The sequence below is a fragment of the Triticum aestivum genome, chromosome 4A, assembly GCF_018294505.1.
Source record: "Triticum aestivum cultivar Chinese Spring chromosome 4A, IWGSC CS RefSeq v2.1, whole genome shotgun sequence".
Lineage (NCBI taxonomy): Eukaryota > Viridiplantae > Streptophyta > Magnoliopsida > Poales > Poaceae > Triticum > Triticum aestivum.
The window spans coordinates 395,955,006-395,967,821 of record NC_057803.1 but is presented as its reverse complement, the minus strand read 5'-3'; positions in this window follow the sequence as shown (position 1 = coordinate 395,967,821).

The window sequence follows — 12,816 nt, the reverse complement described above, 5'->3', positions numbered from 1 at the left end:
CGTTTGAGGACTTAAAGCGACAATTGGCCAATCCGCCTGTGCTCGCCGCTCCCATTGACAAGGAGCCGTTACTACTATATGTTGCTGCTAATGCTCGTGCGGTCAGCGTGGCTATTGTGGTGGAACGAAAGGAGGCATGTAAGGAGCATCCGGTTCAAAATCCGGTCTATTACTCATTGAGTCCAAGCAAAGGTATCCGCACTGGCAGAAGCTGGTGTACGGAGTTTTTATGGCAAGACGGAAGCTTAAGCAATACTTCCAAGGGCACCCCATTACGGTGGTCAGTTCTGCTCCTTTGGGAGATATCATCCAGAACCGGGAAGCAACTGGCCGGATTGCGAAGTGGGCTATAGAGCTGGGGCCGTACGGTTTGAAATATGTGCCTCGGACAGCGATTAAGTCTCAAGCACTTGTTGATTTCATCAATGATTGGACGGAAATGCAAGCACCTAAAGAAAAGTCGGATCACACGTATTGGACCATCCATTTTGACGGATCCAGGCAGTTGGAAGGCTCGGGACACCCAACAGATCAACAGGATACACACCGTTCTTCATGGTTTATGGAGCGGAGGCGGTTCTCCCCAGCGATATCCGTCATGACTCACCTCGTGTCACGGCTTATGTTGAAGCGGACAACGAGACAGCACGGCAAGATGCTTTGGACCGGTTGGATGAAGAGCGTGACATCGCAGCCGCCCGGTCGGCGATTTACCAGCAGGATCTTAGTCGTTATCATAGTCGCCGAGTCAGATCCAGAGCCTTCTAGGAAGGAGATTTGGTGCTTTGGCTCATCCAAGATCAGACTGATATGCATAAGCTATCCCCACCTTGGGAGGGGCCTTTCGTCGTCAGCAAGAATCTGCACAACGGGTCGTACTATCTGATCGATATTCGAGAGCATAAGGACTCACGTACATCAGAGGAGGAGACTAACATGCCGTGGAATATAGCTCATCTTTGGCCTTACTATACCCGAGCCATTGGCTATACTTATGTACATAGAATGTATATATTATGATTAAGTATAATAAACCGGAACCTCAGCTAAAGCGGGGTATCTGTTCTTTTACATCATGTGAGGTTACACGGAGTTGCTCTAAAGCGGCCTCCGGTTTACCCCTTGAGTTCGCTTTGCTAAAAGCATCGTGTTATATCACTTGGAGGATTGGTCGTGTCCGAACCAATACCATGCCTCTTGATAGGCGAAAGCCACCAGATCACTTGGGGACTTGGTCATGTCTGAACCAGTCATGCCTCTTGATCGTCCTAAGGCCACGGAATCACTTGGGGGCTTGGTCGAACCCGAACCATGACCACGCCATTTGGTCAGCATAAAATGCCACAAGAATCACTTGGGGACCTGGCTAACTAGAACCATAGTTACACCTAACGGGAGCTTGGTCGTGTTTGGCCATGGTTACGCCATTTGATCAGCTTAAATAAGTCTTTTTTGGCAAACGTTTTTTTTTCGTTGCTTTTGCTTCATACTTTTCTTTGAAGGGGTTTTTTTTGCTTTTTATTGTGTTTCTTAAACCGACAAAAAAAATTCAATTGACGGAACACAGTTCATGTCAATCCGGAGGCTATTTGACCAGTTTAATCCGCGTTGTTAACATCCTCTTATGAAGTAACACGGTATTTATCGTAACCCGGCACGGTTTACATGGTAAACCAGCATCATATATATATATATAGGAGCTGTTATCTCCTCCAACAGTATGGGTTTGCAAAACTCCGCTTCAAGATTGGCCAAGCCAACTTCACGCTCAATGACGGCAGGTATTATGTATCTCAAAATTTGGTCATACTTAAAATTTTGTTTTGATTTCATATATGCAGACATCATATTCCGCCTGACGGTACAACCCGGTGGCACTTGATGAATTTTTCATTTCAGAAAGTGTTTTGGAAAGTTCATTGCCACAGGAAGAACAAATTATGCACGAAGGCATATCAACATCAAAGGTATCAGCTAGCCTATTACAAGGCAACATGGTGCCCATAATAATATAATTGTTTTTCGTGAAGAAGAGGCAGTTTTAAACCGGCGTCCGGTTCAAGCTTGGTCACCAACCTGGCCTGATGGTTGTGGTCGTCCTGCGCCGCTTCAGCCTCCGTATCCCTACCTAGTGGCTGGAAATCCACAGTTGTCCAGTCGATTCCCATTAATGCTTGAAAAACAACTTCATCATGGATCAGCAAGGACGGGTCAATATCGGGAGCATAAGTATGCTTACGGATTGGAGGAATCAGATTTTCCGATTCATGGATTGGCGCAGCTATTCGCTTGTTCTGACTATCATATTGCGCTTGATAACGAGACAAGTCTGCTTCCTCAGCCAACTGACAAGCTAGTGGACGCACCTCCCGGTTTATTGCTCGCAGATCCGCTTCACCGAATTCTGATCCATCTTCCTTCAAGCTGGGATGGCCCTGAGCCGCTTCAACAGGATCAAAATTCGGCACCCAGGCCTTTGCCCGGATTAAAGCATTGATTGCACCGGTTCGAGCAGCAGATTTCTTTAGCTCTTCAATCCGGGCAGGAAGCACCGACAGTTTCATCAGCGTATCTTGAATCAAAGTAGGCGCCGGTTTGTTATGAGAGGCGGTACAGATGATCCGTTGGGCACCAGTATACAATTGTTCAACCAATGTATAGGCGGCTTTTAGCTTCTTCCGTACATCTGACCCCAAGTGACCAATGCGTGTCCCTGAAATACCATAAAGGGTTAATAAGCTGGCGACTTTGTCAGAAGGTAGAGCCAATTCAGTAGGAAAACTGGCTTACCAAAGATAGCAGCAGTCATGGCATGCACGTGCCGCTTTATGCTGGTCAGTTCATCTGCCACTGGTTTTAGTGCAGCCTCAGCATCCTCTGCTCGTTTGATCAAAGCGGATATCTCAGTGGCCTAGTCCGCCCGTTTCTTTTTGAAGTTTTCCTTAAGTTGTTCCATGGCGCTTAAAGCACTGGCCAATTCCTCTTTTGCTTTGGAGGTTTCAGCTTGTTGGGTTTTCAGGGCTTCTTGAAGATCGATGACTTTGTTCTCTTTCGTCTTCAGCTCCGCTTGCATGCATACAGATATATGCTTCAGCAAACTGGTAGAAGGATTCAAGTACCAACCACATAACAAGTTATGCGCTTAATACTTGGGGGCTAATGCATATTTGATCTAAAGCGCCCCCCGATTTACCCCTTCATCTTTCGATTGTTTACAAAGTCCCAAGATCAATACAAGTATTCAACTTGGCACTTGGGGGCTAATGGCTATTTGATCATATATATTCTGATACGGCAGTTTCAATTACTTAAAGTACCAGTTTAACTACACTAAAGTTAAACCGGCCCTTGGGGGCTACATCAACAAATTTCAAAGCAACAAGATTTATATTATTTAAGTCCTGGTTTGAAAGAATATTCCAAACCGGCCCTTGGGGGCTAGGAGAGTCAGGAATGGAAGCATACAAGCAAGAAGGAGCATATGGAAATTACCTCATATTTGTCTTTCATCATGTTGACCAGACCGGCTTCATAGTCACGGCTGGTATACAGCCGGTTCAGATAGCCGGAATGGATATCTTGGGCGTTCAGAGCAGCGTAAGTCGTCAGATCAGTGTTCCACTTGCCTTTACCAAAGGCAGCAAGTTCTTCCTTGGCAGAATGTTTGGATAAAGCGACAGGATTGCTTGGCTCAGTATGGCCAGTGCCAGTAATGACAACTTCATCATCATTGGTACCGCCGGTTTGCACTGGAGCTGTTGGCTTGTCAGTAGGTTTTGCGGGACCGGTGGAGCTTTCAACCCGGAGGGAACCTGTGGGCTGATGGATAGGATCTGAAGTATCAGTAGGTCTTTGTCACACCCTAGCTAGTGATGCATTAGAGTGTTGCATCATGTTTACTCTTTCATCAGAAACTTGAAATGGGGATTTGTGAAACCCTCAGAATCATTTTTGAAAATGACCCAAATAAAAATTTCTCCAAAAGGGTCCAAGAAAATGCTCATGTTGCTCTCTGAAAATATTGGACAGAGATAAAAATCAAACCAATATTTTTAAGAGCTCATAGGTATTTATTTTGGGCATTTGGAATTAATGCATAAATATTTGCATTGGAAATATATTAGTTATATATATTAATATATGTCCAAAAATTATGCCACCTGTTGGGGAGCTCTGGAATAATATATCTGGCATAAGATAATAAAATGATTTAATATTTTATTTAAATCAAAACAAATGTCAGAAATTAGAAAACAGAAATAAATAAAAGGAGAAGCTTACCTGGGGCTCCTCCCTGTGCAGCCCAGCAGCAGCTGGCCGGCCCAGCCAGCAGGCGGCCCAGCCCGCCTCCCTCCTCTGTCGTCTTCGTCCTCGACAGAGGGAGGGGAGTGTGCCCGGCGCGCGCGCGCGCCACCGCGCCACGCCACCAGCTCGCCTGCCTGCCTGCCCCTCCCCTCCTCGTCTGGATGGCCTGGAACGACGCCACGCCCCCCCGTACTCTCTCACTCTCCCCCGGTTCTTCCTCTCCTCTCCCTCGCTCTCTCTCTCCCGTGTCCGAACGCACCGTCGCCGCCGTTCGCCATAGCCGCCGCCACCGGCCTCCCCTCGCCTCCCCGACACGCTCCCCAGCTCCGCCGCGACCCCCTCTACCTCCTTGTCAAGCCACAAGACGTGGGACGCCCTGTGGAGCCGCCGTCGCCATCGTCTTCCTCCTCGGGCTCCGACCACCATCGCCGTCGATTCGCCGTCTCCAGCGCGTCCCCGAGCCCGCTTCGACGCCCACTGCAACCGCGGTGAGCTCCGCCACCATTTCCGCCTCTTTTCCCCCTCATTCCCGCGCCGTAACCCCGTTTCCCACCACGGCCGAACCTCCGCCGTCGCCGAGCTCGCCGTCGACGCAGCTCCGGTGACCATTTGGTCACCCCGGCGAGTCCAACGAGTCCGTAAGGCCCCGTAGAGCATCCCTAGCGCCTTGCTTCGCTCGCCTTCGAGCTCCAACCACGTTCTCGTGCACGACCGAACCCCGGCGGCCGCAGCCGAGCTCGCCGCCGTCGACTCCGGCCACCCCAGGCCCAGCCACGGCCACCGCCCGACGCGCCATCGAGCTGGCTTTCCAACGCACCTAGCCGCATGCCGTATGGAGCACCACAGAGGAAACCCGAGGCACTTGTATGCCGCGGACCTCGCCGGCGACTAACCGCCGACGGGTTTGACCTGTTTGACCTGGGGTTTGACCCCCCCAGAGTCACTGACGCGTGGGCCCCGTCGGCCAGGTGGTTAGATTAGCGCTAATCACTGTTAATTAACCCCCCCTGACACTGACCAGTGGGCCCCAGCGCCACTAACCCTTAATTAGGATTAAACTAACCTCTGTTTAACCCCCCTGTCACTGACGTGTGGGCCCCACACGTCAGGTTTGACCCCAGCCAGCCGCAGTTGACCGCTGACGTCATGCTTACTCAATGCTGACGCAATATATATATTTCTGGATTTAATTAAATCAGGAAATTCCAGAATATTATTTAAACTTCGAAAATTCATAACTTTTATTCTGTAACTCCAAATCAGACAAATTATATATGAAAAATGATCAGAAAAATCCAATCTATCCATCTGTACTATTTTCATGCATGACTAAACAAGTTAACTTGATGTTTAATGCAGAACAAGGAAAAGCACTTTAAAAGGCCATGTTTGAGTTTGAAATTTGAATCTTTGATTCAAATTGGTTCAAACCCTTCTGGTTTTAGTTGCATTAGCCCAACACACTCATATTGCCATGTTTCATGCATGCATCATATTGTTGCACATTGTTTGGTGATGGTTGTGTATCGGTGTCCTTTGCGACAGGTTCTGCCTCCGAGGAGTACCGTGATTACCCTAACGAAGAACCGTATCAGTGCATCGAACCATCAGGCAAGCAACCAACCATTTGATCATATCGATACAATCCCATGTTCTCGCTCCTGCTCTCTTTTACTGCATTAAGACAACGCGTTTCAAACTGCTGTGTGCTACGGTAGTTGAACCCATTTCCTCTGCATGACCTGTCATTGCCATAGTAACTAGATGAAACCCACTAGCATGTGTAGGAGTTGATTGAGCCATATGTATGTGTTGTTCCTACCTTGCTATGCCTGCTATGCTTAGAGTCGGGTCAGGTCTGGTTCATCTGGGTGATGGGCTAGAGTGAAATGATTATGTCGGTAATAAGAGTGGTGTGGTGAACACGATTTGGTAAAGGTATCGATGAGAGGCCATGTAGGAGTACATGGTGGGTTGTTTCATTGAAGCCGACCTTAAGCACTGAGATCTATATGTGTGATTTAAGAATCAGCTACTACCATGCATTGGGCCCGAAACCAATGGACCCTCTCGGCTTCTTAATCACCCTAGTTCTCCGTCCAGGAGTTGCAAGTAGTTTCTGGTGTTTGTAGCCTACTGGAGGCCGTGGACAGCGCTGACCGTAGGGGTGGGCTGTGATGCGGTAGGTACGTGGCCGGGTGTACCGAATACCCGTTAGGTATCTCGGGGACCCTGTTCACATCGTTCGGGGCCGTATGGGAAACCTCGGCCGGACTCCCTGCGGATGGAACCTGAATAGGCGATAAACCTGGACTGGAGGCTTAGGTGATTAGGTAGGTCGTGGCCGACACCCACGTTGGGCTTCCGCTTGAAGGTTGCCGAGTACATGTCGTGTAAACGACGGTAAGTGGTGAGAGCATGTATGAAGAAGTACACCCCTGCAGGGTTAACATGATCTATTCGAATAGCCGCGTCCGCGGTAAAGGACTACTTGGTTGCCTATACAGTTCATAGACAAGTAAATGGAAACTACTAAAAGCCTCAAGATAAGTGTGAGTGCCGAGGATGGCTCTTCCATAGGGAGACGGAGGTGGATCCTCGGTAGTGTATTGAAGTGGTGAGTAGTGGACTCGTGTGCGCAAAACCATTTCAAGTTGGAGTATCGTAGGATAGTCTAGCCAAGAGTCAAAGTTGGCTTGCTGCAATAACTCCACCAACCCTTCTTGATAATATGCATGTATGTAGGATCTGATGTAAGTCTTGCTGAGTACCTCCATACTCATGTTGCTATAATTTACATTTTTACAGAAGATGCTGCAACCCCTTCTGATGGGTTCTACATAGACGTTGACATCAACGAGTAGGCTAAAGGCCCAGGTGGTGATCCTGAGCTTGTGAAGGACCATGTAGTATAGCTAGGCTTTCCAAGTCTCTTTTATTTTACTAGTTGTCTGTACTCAGACAAGTTACTTCCGCTGCTGGTTTGTATGACTGTATGACTTGAATGTTGGGTCGTGAGACCCGTACCTTTGTGTATGTTATGTATGGCTCCCTGAGCCTTAAATAAAGTACTTGTGTCATAGAGTCATGTTGTGATGCTTCGTTGTATTTGCACATATCGAGCATATTGTGTGTATGATTGAAATGCTTGGTATGTGTGGGATCTGACTACCTAGTTGTTTATCTTTAGTAGCCTCTCTTACCGGGAAATGTCTCCTAGTGTTACCGCTGAGCCATGGTAGCTTGCTACTGCTCTGGAACACTTAGGCTGGCCGGCATGTGTCCTTCTTCGTTCCTGTGTCTGTCCCTTCGGGGAAATGTCACGCATTGAGTACCGGAGTCCTGTTAGCCCGCTACAGCCCGGTTTACCGGAGTCCTGCTAGCCCAGTGCTACAGCCCGGACCCACTTGCTGATGACCGACACGTTCGAAGCTGGGTCATGGATGCCTGTCCCTGTAAGTCTGTGCCACTTTGGGTTTATGACTAGTCATGTCAGCCCGGGCTCCTTATCATATGGATGCTAGCGACACTATCATATACGTGAGCCAAAAGGCGCAAACGGTCCTGGGCAAAGGTAAGGCGACACCCGTGGGGATACCGTGCGTGAGGCCGCAAAGTGATATGAGGTGTTACCGGCTAGATCGATGTGACATCGAGTCGGGGTCCTGACAGCGTTGGCATCAGAGCCGGACTGCCTGTAGGTTCTCCAAGCCAAACCGGTCGATGTTGAGTCTAGAAATTCTTTAGTTATATGTAGGGGAATTGTTTGTGGGTTGGAACGTAAGGCTCTTTTTACTCCTTTATCTAATGACATTCTGATCTGAGTCAGTCTATTCTTCCACCGGGGGTTAAGGAATTAGGATCTATTCTCTCTATCAGGATCACGTGTTACTAATCAGTAGTACCTTATAGGTTTGATGGATACAAGCCTAGTTCAATCCTATTACCACATTATGTTGCTAGGATGGACTCAGAACTTGATATGATGATGTTGAGTGTGTATGAAATTCTTTGTCAAATGTCTCAAAATCCTTCTTGAGCATTTACAGCTGTTATGCTGCCGAAATTTTGCTAGAAATTCTAATGCCTTTGCATTATGATTGTGCTTTCAGATGGCCACTCGCGACCTCAATCAAGTGGTTCGCCTGACCCGATGCCTAGATGTACCCGGCCATACTGCCATGTTGGTCAGGGTAATGACTGAGGCTGGATACCGTTGGTATCCTGAGTACACGGTCGAAGAGCAATTCCGAGACTTTAATCAAAGCCAGTATCTCTGCACTGTCAGGATATTTCCATCTTATCCTGGATCCACCGAGCCCCTTCATTGCTCCTATGGACTCGGGGTTACTATTGAGATGGCTGTGCAGGACGCCGCCTACTCTATGATGACCATCATGCGAGTCAGATATGGACTATTTCGGGACTCTGATTTCCGGTATATGCCAGGATCACTTCCGGGAGCACTAGGGTATCTCCAGGCTATCTATGCTGACCCCACTCAGGAGGATTCACGGACTCGCACCACTGCTGAGATGCTCGAGGATAAGGACCGTGAAAATCGGGCCTTGAGGTTAGAGCTCTTCAATACCCGTGCTGACCACTGGGCCACTTTGACTCGGTTCGCACCGGCGGTGCAAGCTGGATATTCAGATATGCGCGATCTCTATCCTGTGAGATCTGCTCTGCCAGACGTGATGGGTTGGCGTGATGTAGGAGGCATCACCCCACCTCGCGGTCCCCGCAGGCCACCGTCTGTTGGTCCAAGGCCTCATCCTAGCCCCTATGGTCCACAAGCTCCGCGAGATCGTCTATTTCCGGATGATCATGTTGAGCTTCCAGGCTATGGAGGTGACTTCTACGAGGATGACTACGGATCGGTCTGAGTTAGTGGTAGTATCACTAGTTCGCACTAGCTGTGTCGTCTATCGTCCCGCGTGACTCGTGGGATATGACCTAGTTTGTACTCTTCCGGAGGTGTAGAAAAACAATGTATAGGAGCTTGGGATGCCTCCGATGAGATGTAATCCTCTTTTCACCGTAATAGTACTTTGTTTGGTCTTGTACTAAACCCTGTATGGTGTGTATGACGATGGAATAAAAGAAGCAGTTTCTGTATTTACCATGTCATACGGATGATCATCTTGCATTTCGAGTTATTCCTTACATTTTATATCCTATGTCGGAATTTTATCATCCTGACTAAATCATTGTCTTGTTTACCTAGGATGGTCAACACGCGCACTAACCCTGCTCCTCAAGAGCAGGCCGAAGGCAGTGAAGTCAGGGATGCAAATCTGCCTCATCCTCCTTCCCTAGCCGAGGTTATGATGGAAGCTGAGAGAAACAAGCGGGAGACCAACCATTTGTTGGATCGTATTGAACAGAACACAACACACCATCAGAGGACTAACGTGGTGTCACACAGTGATTTTATCAAATTACATCCACCCACGTTCCACCACTCCGTCGAGCCTCTCGACGCTGATGACTGGCTTCGCAGTATCTCTCACAAACTGCATTCCGCGCTGGTAGCGGAGGCTGACAAGGTCACCTTTGCTGCATATCATCTTGAAGGCCCCGCCAGTCTATGGTGGGAAAATTATGGAGCTATGCGCCCAGCGGGCCATGTCACTACTTGGGCTGAATTCAGCGAGGCTTTCCGTGAACATCACATTCCGGAGGGTCTCATGGACCGTAAACGTGAGGAATTTTGCAATTTCACCCAAGGCCGACTCTCTGTGGATGCTTACAGCAGGGAGTTTGGTAATCTCGCACGATATGCAACCGAGGAAGTGTCTACTGATGCCAAGAAGCAAGCAAGGTTCCGTAAGGGCCTTAGTCCTGAGCTTCGCCGTGACCTCCGTCTGCATGAGTGCACATCTTTTCAGAAACTTGTCAACAAAGCCATCAGTGCTGAAACTGGTCAGACTGACTATGACGCAACACGCAAGCATGGCCGTGACATGGGTTCCTCATCCGGTGCTGGTCCTCAGAAGCGCCGCGTGTGGGTACCCAACACCGCCCTGCCACCCAGGTTCACACCGAGGCCATCTTTCCAGGCGCCTCGCCCTGTTCAACAGTCTACACCGGCCAAGCCCTATGGGGGTCCAACCAACAATGCTCCTTCACGTACCAGTTCCGTGACTTGTTTCAAGTGTGGGGAATCTGGCCACTATATGCGTGAGTGTCCCCAGACCAACCCCAACCAGTCTGCTAAAGCTGTTGGCCGTGGCAAGCCGACAGGGAAAGTGTTCCACGCCAAGCCGGTCACCGCCTCACGTGGCCATGTCAACTGTATCTCGGCCGAAGAAGCTCAAGAGGATCCCAACGTCGTTCTCGGTACGCTCCTTGTTAATTGCCACCCGGCATCTGTTCTTTTCGATACAGGAGCCTCTCATTCATTTATATCCGAGAACTATGCTCGTTTGCATAACACTGCATTCTGTGACATGCCATCCACTATGGAAATTTCTACTCCTGGGTCTAGATGGCAGACCTCTAGGGTAAGTTATGGAAATGAAATCCAAGTCGACAGACTTGTTTTTCTTGCATCTTTGATAGCTCTCAAATCTTCAGATATTAATATCATTTTGGGTATGGACTGGATGTCAGCTCATCATGCCAAAATTGATTGCTTCTCTAGGACTGTTCAACTCATTCACCCTTCGGGCAAGATAGTCAATGTCTTGACCCGGTTAGCCAAGCGACAAATATATTCTCTTAACGCCAGCCCTTTGCCAGACCTTGAGGACGTTCCGGTAGTACGTGACTTTCCGGATGTCTTCCCAGAGGAATTGCCAGGTGTTCCACCTGACAGGGATGTTGAGTTCGTAATAGACCTCATCCCAGGAACCGTTCCGATTGCTAGAAGACCTTATAAGATGGCACCACTAGAACTAGCCGAGCTTAAGAAACAACTCGATGAGTCCTTGAAAAAGGGTTTCATCCGACCTAGCTCATCTCCGTGGGCTTGCCCCGTCCTATTCGTCAAGAAGAAGGATGGTACGGACCGGATGGTCGTAGATTACCGACCTGTCAATTTGGTCACAATCAAGAACAAATATCCGCTTCCCAGGATCAACGACCTGTATGATCAGCTCGCTGGATCCTCAGTCTTCTCCAAGATGGATTTGAGGTTGGGCTACCATCAAATCAAAATCAGAAACGGGGACATTCCTAAAACGGCCTTTGTCACTCGTTATGGCCAATACGAGTACACCGTCATGTCCTTCGGTTTAACCAACGCTCCAGCCACCTTTTCTCGGTTAATGAACTCAATCTTCATGGAGTATTTTGATAAATTCGTCGTGGTTTACCTCGATGATATACTCATCTACTCCAAGAACGAGGAGGAACATGCCGAACATCTAAGGCTAGTGTTGAAGAAACTTCGAGAGCATCGCCTTTATGCCAAATTTTCTAAATGTGAATTCTGGTTGTCAGAAGTGACCTATCTGGGTCATGTAATATCTGGTAAAGGTATTGCTGTTAACCCTGAGCGAGTTCAAGCCATCCTTAATTGGACTCCACCTGAATCGGTCAAGCAAGTTCGGAGTTTTCTGGGCTTAGCGAGCTATTGCCGTCGCTTCGTCGAAAACTTCTCCAAAGTTGCTAAACCTCTAACCGAACACCTCAAGAAAGATAAGAAGTTCGAATGGACTCCACAATGTGAGCACAGCTTTCAGGAACTGAAAAGACGCCTGACCTCTGCTCCCGTACTGGTACCGCCAGACTTCTCCAAGGACTTTGTTATCTACTGCGACGCCTCGCGACAAGGACTAGGTTGCATTCTCATGCAAGATCGACACGTAATTGCTTATGCTTCACGGCAATTGCACCCACATGAGGAGAATTATCCTACTCATGACCTAGAGCTTGCAGCCATAGTCTATGCACTTAAGACCTGGCGACATTACCTCCTCGGTAACCGTTGCGAAATATTCACTGATCACCAAAGTCTGAAGTACATTTTCACTCAACCGGATTTAAATCTCAGGCAAAGACGTTGGGTTGAGTTGATCACAGACTTCGACTTAGGAATAACCTACACCCCAGGGAAAGCCAACGTCATGGCTGATGCGCTAAGTCGTAAATCTTATTGTAACAACCTGATGTTACAACAAAGTCAACCGCTTCTCCATGAGGAATTTCGGAAGCTTAACCTTCACATTGTTCCTCAAGGTTTTCTTTCCACCTTGGTGGCAAAACCTACCCTTACGGATCAGATTATCAAAGCACAGAAGGTAGATCCGGGAATCTCCCGCATCAAGAGAAACATCAAGAAAGGAATTGCGAATTGTTTCTCCATTGATGATCAAGGGGTCGTATACTTCGGGAATCGACTAGTGGTTCCCAAAGTGCGAAACCTGAGGCGATTGATTCTTAAGGAAGCTCATGAATCTCCTCTCACCATTCATCCCGGTAGTACTAAGATGTATCAGGACCTACGCCAGAGGTTCTGGTGGACTAGGATGAAGAGAGAAATTGCTCAGTATATTGCAAATTGCG